The sequence below is a fragment of the Mesoplodon densirostris genome, chromosome 9, assembly GCF_025265405.1.
Source record: "Mesoplodon densirostris isolate mMesDen1 chromosome 9, mMesDen1 primary haplotype, whole genome shotgun sequence".
Classification (NCBI taxonomy): Eukaryota; Metazoa; Chordata; class Mammalia; order Artiodactyla; family Ziphiidae; genus Mesoplodon; species Mesoplodon densirostris.
This window is the reverse complement of record NC_082669.1, coordinates 4218784-4235028: the sequence shown is the minus strand read 5'-3', so window position 1 is coordinate 4235028 and position 16245 is coordinate 4218784.

Below are 16245 nucleotides of genomic sequence, written 5' to 3'. Positions count from 1 at the left end.
TAAAGAAATAAATAAAATTAAATTTCAAAATTTTTAAAAATAAAACAGAAGAAAGTTCTTCCATTCACACAGATATATTTATATGAATGAATTATTCCCATGCTTATATCTATAAATACATAAACGAGGAATAAAATCTAACTTGAACCAAGAAAGAAAAAAAAACCTAAACCAAACAGTTATACAGAGGAAAACACTACCAAGGCACTTGTTCCAGCAGTAAACAATTCTGAAATTGGTCAGTGGTGGGGAATCATCTTCCATACAACCAACAGCCCCGTCCCCCCATGCAAGGAGCGTCCTCACTGCAAAGCTGGGGGACCATGCCGAGGCCTCTGTGAGTAAACGTGAGCTGAGCCCCAGGCCAGCTGCTACTGAACTGTTCCCACCCTTCCCAGGTAAAACACCTGAATATGTACAAGGGCTTGAAAGCCTAGAGGAAGGGCCGTGGAGCCACACCAGCGACAGCACGCAGGCCAACTTGCTGCCTGCAGGCCAGCCAGGATGGTCCTGGCCCCGGGCGCTCTTCTGGAAGCTTTCCATTTCCCTGCCTGAGATACCCCTCCTGTCCCGGCCCCCACTCCTTTTTTTCCTTCCTCAGCCCGGAGAGAAATTCCAGTGGAAGTTATGGGTGACACATCCTCTTCTTTACAGGTGGCAGCCTGGCAACTCCTGCAGAAAGTCCAGCAGAGCCCCACTCACACCGGGCCACCAACAAAGCCGTGGACCCTCACACCCTCCCACCAGCACAGCCCCGAGACTGCTGACGGGGCAGAGAATATGGAGTCAGGCACAGCTGCAGGGGCTATTGCTGCCTGGAGTGCAGTTTCTATTGACCTCAACCCAGGCACACCTGGGGAGGGCTTGCCGGCAGGGTCAGGCTGCCCAGGTCAGCTAATCCTCAGCCCTCAGGGAATCACACTGCGGAAAATGGACCTCGCTAAGACAGAATATTAGCCAAGGGAAAAAAGGACACAATGCCATTTGCAGCACCGTAGATGAGTCTAGAGGTAATCACGTGACTTGTAGTAAGTCAGAAAGTGAAAGACACATATCGTAGGATATCACTTATAGGTGTTACCTAAAAATTGATACCAGGGCAGATATTTCCACGGAGAAGGGCAGTCACAGATTCATTAAACAAACTTATGGTTCACCAATGGAAAGGTGTGAGGATTGGATTCATTAGGATATCGGGGTTAACAGACATATACAAACACAGGTGAAATATATAATCACCAAAGACCTACGGAATACCAAGAGAAGACTACTCAACATTCTGTCATAACGTACATGGGAAAAGGGTCCCAGGAAGAACAGACCTATGTATATGTGTAAAAGAACCACATCTTGCACACCTACAACAAGCCAAACGTTGTCATCAAACTCGCTGTAATAAAAAATAAAAAATTAAATTAAAAACACGAACAAGAAGTAGTGAGACAAACTTGAGGGGCTTTCTCCTGGCACATTCCATTCTAAATTCCAATCTAGAACAGGACTTCCATTGAGGCTCTGTGGCCCTAGTAACCAGATTTGGTAAGCGAGAACTGCTGCCACCTTGTGGCCGTTTCACACAACAGCAGCTTTAATCCCAGCGCTAATGGTCAGGGGATATTCAAAATCGTTGCAGGCCTGTAAATGACACCTGCCCTGAAAACAAATCCTGGGGTCATATACCGACCAAAAAATTCAAAAGACGTCCATATTTCAAAACGACTGTTTCAAGAGGCATATTTCACGCACATTAGTGTTCTGCTTCTTTTGCTTTCTTTCTTTTTTGGTTAAAGAAACGGGAATGGAAAAAGGCAAGCCTCAGAATGGGCGAAAACGTTCGCAAACGAATCAATGGACAAAGGTTTAATCTCCAATATATATAAACAGCTCACGCAGCTTAATATTAATAAAACAAACAACCCAGTACAAAAATGGGCAGAAGATCTATATAGACGTTTCTTTAAAGAAGTCACAGAGATGGCCAAGACGCACATGAAAAGCTGCTCAACATCACTAATTATTAGAGAAATGCAAATCCAAACGACAATGAGGTATGACATCACACCTGTTAGAATCGGCATCATCAGCAAATCTACAAACAACAAATTCCGGGGATGGTGTGGACAAAAGGAACCCTCTTCCACTATTGGTGGGAAGTTAAATTGATACACTCACTATGGAGAGCAGTATGGATGTTCCTTTAAATAACTAAAAAGAGAATTACCATAGGAGCCTGCAATCCAACTTTTGGGCATATACCCAGAGAAAACCATAAATCAAAAAGACACATTCACCACAATGTTCATTGCAGCACAATTTACAATAGCCAGGTAATGGAAGCAACCTAAATGCCCACAGAAAGACGAATGGATAAAGATGTGGTACATATATAAAATGGAATATTGCTCAGCCATAAAAAGGAATGAAACTGGGTCATTTGTAGAGAAGTCGATGGATCTAGAGACTGTCATACAGAGTGAAGTAAGTCAGAAAGAGAAAAACAAATATTGTATATTAATGCATATAGGTGGAACCTAGAAAAATGGTACAGATGAACTGGTATGCAGGACAGAAATAGAGACACAGAGGTAGAGAACAAACGTATGGACACCAAGTGGGGGAAGCCATGGGGTGGTGGTGGTGGGATGAGTTGGGAGATTGGGATGGACCTGTATACATGTATATGCATAAAATATATAACTAATAGTAACCTGCTGTATAAAGAAATAAATAAAATTAAATTTCAAAATTTTTAAAAATAAAACAGAAGAAAGTTCTTCCATTCACACAGATATATTTATATGAATGAATTATTCCCATGCTCATATCTATAAATACATAAACGAGGAATAAAATCTAACTTGAACCAAGAAAGAAAAAAAAAACCTAAACCAAACAGTTATACAGAGGAAAACACTACCAAGGCACTTGTTCCAGCAGTAAACAATTCTGAAATTGGTCAGTGGTGGGGAATCATCTTCCATACAACCGACTGCCCCGTCCCCCCATGCAAGGAGCGTCCTCACTGCAAAGCTGGGGGACCATGCCGAGGCCTCTGTGAGTAAACGTGAGCTGAGCCCCAGGCCAGCTGCTACTGAACTGTTCCCACCCTTCCCAGGTAAAACACCTGAATATGTACAAGGGCTTGAAAGCCTAGAGGAAGGGCCGTGGAGCCACACCAGCGACAGCACGCAGGCCAACTTGCTGCCTGCAGGCCAGCCAGGATGGTCCTGGCCCCGGGCGCTCTTCTGGAAGCTTTCCATTTCCCTGCCTGAGATACCCCTCCTGTCCCGGCCCCCACTCCTTTTTTTCCTTCCTCAGCCCGGAGAGAAATTCCAGTGGAAGTTATGGGTGACACATCCTCTTCTTTACAGGTGGCAGCCTGGCAACTCCTGCAGAAAGTCCAGCAGAGCCCCACTCACACCGGGCCACCAACAAAGCCGTGGACCCTCACACCCTCCCACCAGCACAGCCCCGAGACTGCTGACGGGGCAGAGAATATGGAGTCAGGCACAGCTGCAGGGGCTATTGCTGCCTGGAGTGCAGTTTCTATTGACCTCAACCCAGGCACACCTGGGGAGGGCTTGCCGGCAGGGTCAGGCTGCCCAGGTCAGCTAATCCTCAGCCCACAGGGAATCACACTGCGGAAAATGGACCTCGCTAAGACAGAATATTAGCCAAGGGAAAAAAGGACACAATGCCATTTGCAGCACCGTAGATGAGTCTAGAGGTAATCACGTGACTTGTAGTAAGTCAGAAAGTGAAAGACACATATCGTAGGATATCACTTATAGGTGTTACCTAAAAATTGATACCAGGGCAGATATTTCCACGGAGAAGGGCAGTCACAGATTCATTAAACAAACTTATGGTTCACCAATGGGAAGGTGTGAGGATTGGATTCATTAGGATATCGGGGTTAACAGACATATACAAACACAGGTGAAATATATAATCACCAAAGACCTACGGAATACCAAGAGAAGACTACTCAACATTCTGTCATAACGTACATGGGAAAAGGGTCCCAGGAAGAACAGACCTATGTATATGTGTAAAAGAACCACATCTTGCACACCTACAACAAGCCAAACGTTGTCATCAAACTCGCTGTAATAAAAAATAAAAAATTAAATTAAAAACACGAACAAGAAGTAGTGAGACAAACTTGAGGGGCTTTCTCCTGGCACATTCCATTCTAAATTCCAATCTAGAACAGGACTTCCATTGAGGCTCTGTGGCCCTAGTAACCAGATTTGGTAAGCGAGAACTGCTGCCACCTTGTGGCCGTTTCACACAACAGCAGCTTTAATCCCAGCGCTAATGGTCAGGGGATATTCAAAATCGTTGCAGGCCTGTAAATGACACCTGCCCTGAAAACAAATCCTGGGGTCATATATGGACCAAAAACTTCAAAAGACGTCCATATTTCAAAACGACTGTTTCAAGAGGCATATTTCACGCACATTAGTGTTCTGCTTCTTTTGCTTTCTTTCTTTTTTGGTTAAAGAAACGGGAATGGAAAAAGGCAAGCCTCAGAATGGGCGAAAACGTTCGCAAACGAATCAATGGACAAAGGTTTAATCTCCAATATATATAAACAGCTCACGCAGCTTAATATTAATAAAACAAACAACCCAGTACAAAAATGGGCAGAAGATCTATATAGACGTTTCTTTAAAGAAGTCACAGAGATGGCCAAGACGCACATGAAAAGCTGCTCAACATCACTAATTATTAGAGAAATGCAAATCCAAACGACAATGAGGTATGACCTCACACCTGTTAGAATCGGCATCATCAGCAAATCTACAAACAACAAATTCCGGGGATGGTGTGGACAAAAGGAACCCTCTTCCACTATTGGTGGGAAGGTAAATTGATACACTCACTATGGAGAGCAGTATGGAGGTTCCTTTAAATAACTAAAAAGAGAATTACCATAGGAGCCTGCAATCCAACTTTTGGGCATATACCCAGAGAAAACCATAAATCAAAAAGACACATTCACCACAATGTTCATTGCAGCACAATTTACAATAGCCAGGTAATGGAAGCAACCTAAATGCCCACAGAAAGACGAATGGATAAAGATGTGGTACATATATAAAATGGAATATTGCTCAGCCATAAAAAGGAATGAAACTGGGTCATTTGTAGAGAAGTCGATGGATCTAGAGACTGTCATACAGAGTGAAGTAAGTCAGAAAGAGAAAAACAAATATTGTATATTAATGCATATATGTGGAACCTAGAAAAATGGTACAGATGAACTGGTATGCAGGACAGAAATAGAGACACAGAGGTAGAGAACAAACGTATGGACACCAAGTGGGGGAAGCCATGGGGTGGTGGTGGTGGGATGAGTTGGGAGATTGGGATGGACCTGTATACATGTATATGCATAAAATATATAACTAATAGTAACCTGCTGTATAAAGAAATAAATAAAATTAAATTTCAAAATTTTTAAAAATAAAACAGAAGAAAGTTCTTCCATTCACACAGATATATTTATATGAATGAATTATTCCCATGCTTATATCTATAAATACATAAACGAGGAATAAAATCTAACTTGAACCAAGAAAGAAAAAAAAACCTAAACCAAACAGTTATACAGAGGAAAACACTACCAAGGCACTTGTTCCAGCAGTAAACAATTCTGAAATTGGTCAGTGGTGGGGAATCATCTTCCATACAACCAACAGCCCCGTCCCCCCATGCAAGGAGCGTCCTCACTGCAAAGCTGGGGGACCATGCCGAGGCCTCTGTGAGTAAACGTGAGCTGAGCCCCAGGCCAGCTGCTACTGAACTGTTCCCACCCTTCCCAGGTAAAACACCTGAATATGTACAAGGGCTTGAAAGCCTAGAGGAAGGGCCGTGGAGCCACACCAGCGACAGCACGCAGGCCAACTTGCTGCCTGCAGGCCAGCCAGGATGGTCCTGGCCCCGGGCGCTCTTCTGGAAGCTTTCCATTTCCCTGCCTGAGATACCCCTCCTGTCCCGGCCCCCACTCCTTTTTTTCCTTCCTCAGCCCGGAGAGAAATTCCAGTGGAAGTTATGGGTGACACATCCTCTTCTTTACAGGTGGCAGCCTGGCAACTCCTGCAGAAAGTCCAGCAGAGCCCCACTCACACCGGGCCACCAACAAAGCCGTGGACCCTCACACCCTCCCACCAGCACAGCCCCGAGACTGCTGACGGGGCAGAGAATATGGAGTCAGGCACAGCTGCAGGGGCTATTGCTGCCTGGAGTGCAGTTTCTATTGACCTCAACCCAGGCACACCTGGGGAGGGCTTGCCGGCAGGGTCAGGCTGCCCAGGTCAGCTAATCCTCAGCCCTCAGGGAATCACACTGCGGAAAATGGACCTCGCTAAGACAGAATATTAGCCAAGGGAAAAAAGGACACAATGCCATTTGCAGCACCGTAGATGAGTCTAGAGGTAATCACGTGACTTGTAGTAAGTCAGAAAGTGAAAGACACATATCGTAGGATATCACTTATAGGTGTTACCTAAAAATTGATACCAGGGCAGATATTTCCACGGAGAAGGGCAGTCACAGATTCATTAAACAAACTTATGGTTCACCAATGGAAAGGTGTGAGGATTGGATTCATTAGGATATCGGGGTTAACAGACATATACAAACACAGGTGAAATATATAATCACCAAAGACCTACGGAATACCAAGAGAAGACTACTCAACATTCTGTCATAACGTACATGGGAAAAGGGTCCCAGGAAGAACAGACCTATGTATATGTGTAAAAGAACCACATCTTGCACACCTACAACAAGCCAAACGTTGTCATCAAACTCGCTGTAATAAAAAATAAAAAATTAAATTAAAAACACGAACAAGAAGTAGTGAGACAAACTTGAGGGGCTTTCTCCTGGCACATTCCATTCTAAATTCCAATCTAGAACAGGACTTCCATTGAGGCTCTGTGGCCCTAGTAACCAGATTTGGTAAGCGAGAACTGCTGCCACCTTGTGGCCGTTTCACACAACAGCAGCTTTAATCCCAGCGCTAATGGTCAGGGGATATTCAAAATCGTTGCAGGCCTGTAAATGACACCTGCCCTGAAAACAAATCCTGGGGTCATATACCGACCAAAAAATTCAAAAGACGTCCATATTTCAAAACGACTGTTTCAAGAGGCATATTTCACGCACATTAGTGTTCTGCTTCTTTTGCTTTCTTTCTTTTTTGGTTAAAGAAACGGGAATGGAAAAAGGCAAGCCTCAGAATGGGCGAAAACGTTCGCAAACGAATCAATGGACAAAGGTTTAATCTCCAATATATATAAACAGCTCACGCAGCTTAATATTAATAAAACAAACAACCCAGTACAAAAATGGGCAGAAGATCTATATAGACGTTTCTTTAAAGAAGTCACAGAGATGGCCAAGACGCACATGAAAAGCTGCTCAACATCACTAATTATTAGAGAAATGCAAATCCAAACGACAATGAGGTATGACCTCACACCTGTTAGAATCGGCATCATCAGCAAATCTACAAACAACAAATTCCGGGGATGGTGTGGACAAAAGGAACCCTCTTCCACTATTGGTGGGAAGGTAAATTGATACACTCACTATGGAGAGCAGTATGGATGTTCCTTTAAATAACTAAAAAGAGAATTACCATAGGAGCCTGCAATCCCACTTTTGGGCATATACCCAGAGAAAACCATAAATCAAAAAGACACATTCACCACAATGTTCATTGCAGCACAATTTACAATAGCCAGGTAATGGAAGCAACCTAAATGCCCACAGAAAGACGAATGGATAAAGATGTGGTACATATATAAAATGGAATATTGCTCAGCCATAAAAAGGAATGAAACTGGGTCATTTGTAGAGAAGTCGATGGATCTAGAGACTGTCATACAGAGTGAAGTAAGTCAGAAAGAGAAAAACAAATATTGTATATTAATGCATATAGGTGGAACCTAGAAAAATGGTACAGATGAACTGGTATGCAGGACAGAAATAGAGACACAGAGGTAGAGAACAAACGTATGGACACCAAGTGGGGGAAGCCATGGGGTGGTGGTGGTGGGATGAGTTGGGAGATTGGGATGGACCTGTATACATGTATATGCATAAAATATATAACTAATAGTAACCTGCTGTATAAAGAAATGAATAAAATTAAATTTCAAAATTTTTAAAAATAAAACAGAAGAAAGTTCTTCCATTCACACAGATGTATTTATATGAATGAATTATTCCCATGCTTATATCTATAAATACATAAACGAGGAATAAAATCTAACTTGAACCAAGAAAGAAAAAAAAAACCTAAACCAAACAGTTATACAGAGGAAAACACTACCAAGGCACTTGTTCCAGCAGTAAACAATTCTGAAATTGGTCAGTGGTGGGGAATCATCTTCCATACAACCAACAGCCCGGTCCCCCCATGCAAGGAGCGTCCTCACTGCAAAGTTGGGGGACCATGCCGAGGCCTCTCTGAGTAAACGTGAGCTGAGCCCCAGGCCAGCTGCTACTGAACTGTTCCCACCCTTCCCAGGTAAAACACCTGAATATGTACAAGGGCTTGAAAGCCTGGAGGAAGTGCCGTGGAGCCACACCAGCGACAGCACGCAGGCCAACTTGCTGCCTGCAGGCCAGCCAGGATGGTCCTGGCCCCGGGCGCTCTTCTGGAAGCTTTCCATTTCCCTGCCTGAGATACCCCTCCTGTCCCGGCCCCCACTCCTTTTTTTCCTTCCTCAGCCCGGAGAGAAATTCCAGTGGAAGTTATGGGTGACACATCCTCTTCTTTACAGGTGGCAGCCTGGCAACTCCTGCAGAAAGTCCAGCAGAGCCCCACTCACACCGGGCCACCAACAAAGCCGTGGACCCTCACACCCTCCCACCAGCACAGCCCCGAGACTGCTGACGGGGCAGAGAATATGGAGTCAGGCACAGCTGCAGGGGCTATTGCTGCCTGGAGTGCAGTTTCTATTGACCTCAACCCAGGCACACCTGGGGAGGGCTTGCCGGCAGGGTCAGGCTGCCCAGGTCAGCTAATCCTCAGCCCTCAGGGAATCACACTGCGGAAAATGGACCTCGCTAAGACAGAATATTAGCCAAGGGAAAAAAGGACACAATGCCATTTGCAGCACCGTAGATGAGTCTAGAGGTAATCACGTGACTTGTAGTAAGTCAGAAAGTGAAAGACACATATCGTAGGATATCACTTATAGGTGTTACCTAAAAATTGATACCAGGGCAGATATTTCCACGGAGAAGGGCAGTCACAGATTCATTAAACAAACTTATGGTTCACCAATGGAAAGGTGTGAGGATTGGATTCATTAGGATATCGGGGTTAACAGACATATACAAACACAGGTGAAATATATAATCACCAAAGACCTACGGAATACCAAGAGAAGACTACTCAACATTCTGTCATAACGTACATGGGAAAAGGGTCCCAGGAAGAACAGACCTATGTATATGTGTAAAAGAACCACATCTTGCACACCTACAACAAGCCAAACGTTGTCATCAAACTCGCTGTAATAAAAAATAAAAAATTAAATTAAAAACACGAACAAGAAGTAGTGAGACAAACTTGAGGGGCTTTCTCCTGGCACATTCCATTCTAAATTCCAATCTAGAACAGGACTTCCATTGAGGCTCTGTGGCCCTAGTAACCAGATTTGGTAAGCGAGAACTGCTGCCACCTTGTGGCCGTTTCACACAACAGCAGCTTTAATCCCAGCGCTAATGGTCAGGGGATATTCAAAATCTTTGCAGGCCTGTAAATGACACCTGCCCTGAAAACAAATCCTGGGGTCATATACCGACCAAAAAATTCAAAAGACGTCCATATTTCAAAACGACTGTTTCAAGAGGCATATTTCACGCACATTAGTGTTCTGCTTCTTTTGCTTTCTTTCTTTTTTGGTTAAAGAAACGGGAATGGAAAAAGGCAAGCCTCAGAATGGGCGAAAACGTTCGCAAACGAATCAATGGACAAAGGTTTAATCTCCAATATATATAAACAGCTCACGCAGCTTAATATTAATAAAACAAACAACCCAGTACAAAAATGGGCAGAAGATCTATATAGACGTTTCTTTAAAGAAGTCACAGAGATGGCCAAGACGCACATGAAAAGCTGCTCAACATCACTAATTATTAGAGAAATGCAAATCCAAACGACAATGAGGTATGACCTCACACCTGTTAGAATCGGCATCATCAGCAAATCTACAAACAACAAATTCCGGGGATGGTATGGACAAAAGGAACCCTCTTCCACTATTGGTGGGAAGGTAAATTGATACACTCACTATGGAGAGCAGTATGGAGGTTCCTTTAAATAACTAAAAAGAGAATTACCATAGGAGCCTGCAATCCAACTTTTGGGCATATACCCAGAGAAAACCATAAATCAAAAAGACACATTCACCACAATGTTCATTGCAGCACAATTTACAATAGCCAGGTAATGGAAGCAACCTAAATGCCCACAGAAAGACGAATGGATAAAGATGTGGTACATATATAAAATGGAATATTGCTCAGCCATAAAAAGGAATGAAACTGGCTCATTTGTAGAGAAGTCGATGGATCTAGAGACTGTCATACAGAGTGAAGTAAGTCAGAAAGAGAAAAACAAATATTGTATATTAATGCATATATGTGGAACCTAGAAAAATGGTACAGATGAACTGGTATGCAGGACAGAAATAGAGACACAGAGGTAGAGAACAAACGTATGGACACCAAGTGGGGGAAGCCATGGGGTGGTGGTGGTGGGATGAGTTGGGAGATTGGGATGGACCTGTATACATGTATATGCATAAAATATATAACTAATAGTAACCTGCTGTATAAAGAAATAAATAAAATTAAATTTCAAAATTTTTAAAAATAAAACAGAAGAAAGTTCTTCCATTCACACAGATATATTTATATGAATGAATTATTCCCATGCTTATATCTATAAATACATAAACGAGGAATAAAATCTAACTTGAACCAAGAAAGAAAAAAAAACCTAAACCAAACAGTTATACAGAGGAAAACACTACCAAGGCACTTGTTCCAGCAGTAAACAATTCTGAAATTGGTCAGTGGTGGGGAATCATCTTCCATACAACCAACAGCCCCGTCCCCCCATGCAAGGAGCGTCCTCACTGCAAAGCTGGGGGACCATGCCGAGGCCTCTGTGAGTAAACGTGAGCTGAGCCCCAGGCCAGCTGCTACTGAACTGTTCCCACCCTTCCCAGGTAAAACACCTGAATATGTACAAGGGCTTGAAAGCCTAGAGGAAGGGCCGTGGAGCCACACCAGCGACAGCACGCAGGCCAACTTGCTGCCTGCAGGCCAGCCAGGATGGTCCTGGCCCCGGGCGCTCTTCTGGAAGCTTTCCATTTCCCTGCCTGAGATACCCCTCCTGTCCCGGCCCCCACTCCTTTTTTTCCTTCCTCAGCCCGGAGAGAAATTCCAGTGGAAGTTATGGGTGACACATCCTCTTCTTTACAGGTGGCAGCCTGGCAACTCCTGCAGAAAGTCCAGCAGAGCCCCACTCACACCGGGCCACCAACAAAGCCGTGGACCCTCACACCCTCCCACCAGCACAGCCCCGAGACTGCTGACGGGGCAGAGAATATGGAGTCAGGCACAGCTGCAGGGGCTATTGCTGCCTGGAGTGCAGTTTCTATTGACCTCAACCCAGGCACACCTGGGGAGGGCTTGCCGGCAGGGTCAGGCTGCCCAGGTCAGCTAATCCTCAGCCCTCAGGGAATCACACTGCGGAAAATGGACCTCGCTAAGACAGAATATTAGCCAAGGGAAAAAAGGACACAATGCCATTTGCAGCACCGTAGATGAGTCTAGAGGTAATCACGTGACTTGTAGTAAGTCAGAAAGTGAAAGACACATATCGTAGGATATCACTTATAGGTGTTACCTAAAAATTGATACCAGGGCAGATATTTCCACGGAGAAGGGCAGTCACAGATTCATTAAACAAACTTATGGTTCACCAATGGAAAGGTGTGAGGATTGGATTCATTAGGATATCGGGGTTAACAGACATATACAAACACAGGTGAAATATATAATCACCAAAGACCTACGGAATACCAAGAGAAGACTACTCAACATTCTGTCATAACGTACATGGGAAAAGGGTCCCAGGAAGAACAGACCTATGTATATGTGTAAAAGAACCACATCTTGCACACCTACAACAAGCCAAACGTTGTCATCAAACTCGCTGTAATAAAAAATAAAAAATTAAATTAAAAACATGAACAAGAAGTAGTGAGACAAACTTGAGGGGCTTTCTCCTGGCACATTCCATTCTAAATTCCAATGTAGAACAGGACTTCCATTGAGGCTCTGTGGCCCTAGTAACCAGATTTGGTAAGCGAGAACTGCTGCCACCTTGTGGCCGTTTCACACAACAGCAGCTTTAATCCCAGCGCTAATGGTCAGGGGATATTCAAAATCTTTGCAGGCCTGTAAATGACACCTGCCCTGAAAACAAATCCTGGGGTCATATACCGACCAAAAACTTCAAAAGACGTCCATATTTCAAAACGACTGTTTCAAGAGGCATATTTCACGCACATTAGTGTTCTGCTTCTTTTGCTTTCTTTCTTTTTTGGTTAAAGAAACGGGAATGGAAAAAGGCAAGCCTCAGAATGGGCGAAAACGTTCGCAAACGAATCAATGGACAAAGGTTTAATCTCCAATATATATAAACAGCTCACGCAGCTTAATATTAATAAAACAAACAACCCAGTACAAAAATGGGCAGAAGATCTATATAGACGTTTCTTTAAAGAAGTCACAGAGATGGCCAAGACACACATGAAAAGCTGCTCAACATCACTAATTATTAGAGAAATGCAAATCCAAACGACAATGAGGTATGACCTCACACCTGTTAGAATCGGCATCATCAGCAAATCTACAAACAACAAATTCCGGGGATGGTGTGGACAAAAGGAACCCTCTTCCACTATTGGTGGGAAGGTAAATTGATACACTCACTATGGAGAGCAGTATGGATGTTCCTTTAAATAACTAAAAAGAGAATTACCATAGGAGCCTGCAATCCCACTTTTGGGCATATACCCAGAGAAAACCATAAATCAAAAAGACACATTCACCACAATGTTCATTGCAGCACAATTTACAATAGCCAGGTAATGGAAGCAACCTAAATGCCCACAGAAAGACGAATGGATAAAGATGTGGTACATATATAAAATGGAATATTGCTCAGCCATAAAAAGGAATGAAACTGGCTCATTTGTAGAGAAGTCGATGGATCTAGAGACTGTCATACAGAGTGAAGTAAGTCAGAAAGAGAAAAACAAATATTGTATATTAATGCATATAGGTGGAACCTAGAAAAATGGTACAGATGAACTGGTATGCAGGACAGAAATAGAGACACAGAGGTAGAGAACAAACGTATGGACACCAAGTGGGGGAAGCCGTGGGGTGGTGGTGGTGGGATGAGTTGGGAGATTGGGATGGACCTGTATACATGTATATGCATAAAATATATAACTAATAGTAACCTGCTGTATAAAGAAATAAATAAAATTAAATTTCAAAATTTTTAAAAATAAAACAGAAGAAAGTTCTTCCATTCACACAGATATATTTATATGAATGAATTATTCCCATGCTTATATCTATAAATACATAAACGAGGAATAAAATCTAACTTGAACCAAGAAAGAAAAAAAAACCTAAACCAAACAGTTATACAGAGGAAAACACTACCAAGGCACTTGTTCCAGCAGTAAACAATTCTGAAATTGGTCAGTGGTGGGGAATCATCTTCCATACAACCAACAGCCCCGTCCCCCCATGCAAGGAGCGTCCTCACTGCAAAGCTGGGGGACCATGCCGAGGCCTCTGTGAGTAAACGTGAGCTGAGCCCCAGGCCAGCTGCTACTGAACTGTTCCCACCCTTCCCAGGTAAAACACCTGAATATGTACAAGGGCTTGAAAGCCTAGAGGAAGGGCCGTGGAGCCACACCAGCGACAGCACGCAGGCCAACTTGCTGCCTGCAGGCCAGCCAGGATGGTCCTGGCCCCGGGCGCTCTTCTGGAAGCTTTCCATTTCCCTGCCTGAGATACCCCTCCTGTCCCGGCCCCCACTCCTTTTTTTCCTTCCTCAGCCCGGAGAGAAATTCCAGTGGAAGTTATGGGTGACACATCCTCTTCTTTACAGGTGGCAGCCTGGCAACTCCTGCAGAAAGTCCAGCAGAGCCCCACTCACACCGGGCCACCAACAAAGCCGTGGACCCTCACACCCTCCCACCAGCACAGCCCCGAGACTGCTGACGGGGCAGAGAATATGGAGTCAGGCACAGCTGCAGGGGCTATTGCTGCCTGGAGTGCAGTTTATATTGACCTCAACCCAGGCACACCTGGGGAGGGCTTGCCGGCAGGGTCAGGCTGCCCAGGTCAGCTAATCCTCAGCCCTCAGGGAATCACACTGCGGAAAATGGACCTCGCTAAGACAGAATATTAGCCAAGGGAAAAAAGGACACAATGCCATTTGCAGCACCGTAGATGAGTCTAGAGGTAATCACGTGACTTGTAGTAAGTCAGAAAGTCAAAGACACATATCGTAGGATATCACTTATAGGTGTTACCTAAAAATTGATACCAGGGCAGATATTTCCACGGAGAAGGGCAGTCACAGATTCATTAAACAAACTTATGGTTCACCAATGGAAAGGTGTGAGGATTGGATTCATTAGGATATCGGGGTTAACAGACATATACAAACACAGGTGAAATATATAATCACCAAAGACCTACGGAATACCAAGAGAAGACTACTCAACATTCTGTCATAACGTACATGGGAAAAGGGTCCCAGGAAGAACAGACCTATGTATATGTGTAAAAGAACCACATCTTGCACACCTACAACAAGCCAAACGTTGTCATCAAACTCGCTGTAATAAAAAATAAAAAATTAAATTAAAAACACGAACAAGAAGTAGTGAGACAAACTTGAGGGGCTTTCTCCTGGCACATTCCATTCTAAATTCCAATCTAGAACAGGACTTCCATTGAGGCTCTGTGGCCCTAGTAACCAGATTTGGTAAGCGAGAACTGCTGCCACCTTGTGGCCGTTTCACACAACAGCAGCTTTAATCCCAGCGCTAATGGTCAGGGGATATTCAAAATCGTTGCAGGCCTGTAAATGACACCTGCCCTGAAAACAAATCCTGGGGTCATATACCGACCAAAAAATTCAAAAGACGTCCATATTTCAAAACGACTGTTTCAAGAGGCATATTTCACGCACATTAGTGTTCTGCTTCTTTTGCTTTCTTTCTTTTTTGGTTAAAGAAACGGGAATGGAAAAAGGCAAGCCTCAGAATGGGCGAAAACGTTCGCAAACGAATCAATGGACAAAGGTTTAATCTCCAATATATATAAACAGCTCACGCAGCTTAATATTAATAAAACAAACAACCCAGTACAAAAATGGGCAGAAGATCTATATAGACGTTTCTTTAAAGAAGTCACAGAGATGGCCAAGACGCACATGAAAAGCTGCTCAACATCACTAATTATTAGAGAAATGCAAATCCAAACGACAATGAGGTATGACCTCACACCTGTTAGAATCGGCATCATCAGCAAATCTACAAACAACAAATTCCGGGGATGGTGTGGACAAAAGGAACCCTCTTCCACTATTGGTGGGAAGGTAAATTGATACACTCACTATGGAGAGCAGTATGGATGTTCCTTTAAATAACTAAAAAGAGAATTACCATAGGAGCCTGCAATCCCACTTTTGGGCATATACCCAGAGAAAACCATAAATCAAAAAGACACATTCACCACAATGTTCATTGCAGCACAATTTACAATAGCCAGGTAATGGAAGCAACCTAAATGCCCACAGAAAGACGAATGGATAAAGATGTGGTACATATATAAAATGGAATATTGCTCAGCCATAAAAAGGAATGAAACTGGCTCATTTGTAGAGAAGTCGATGGATCTAGAGACTGTCATACAGAGTGAAGTAAGTCAGAAAGAGAAAAACAAATATTGTATATTAATGCATATAGGTGGAACCTAGAAAAATGGTACAGATGAACTGGTATGCAGGACAGAAATAGAGACACAGAGGTAGAGAACAAACGTATGGACACCAAGTGGGGGAAGCCATGGGGTGGTGGTGGTGGGATGAGTTGGGAGATTGGGATG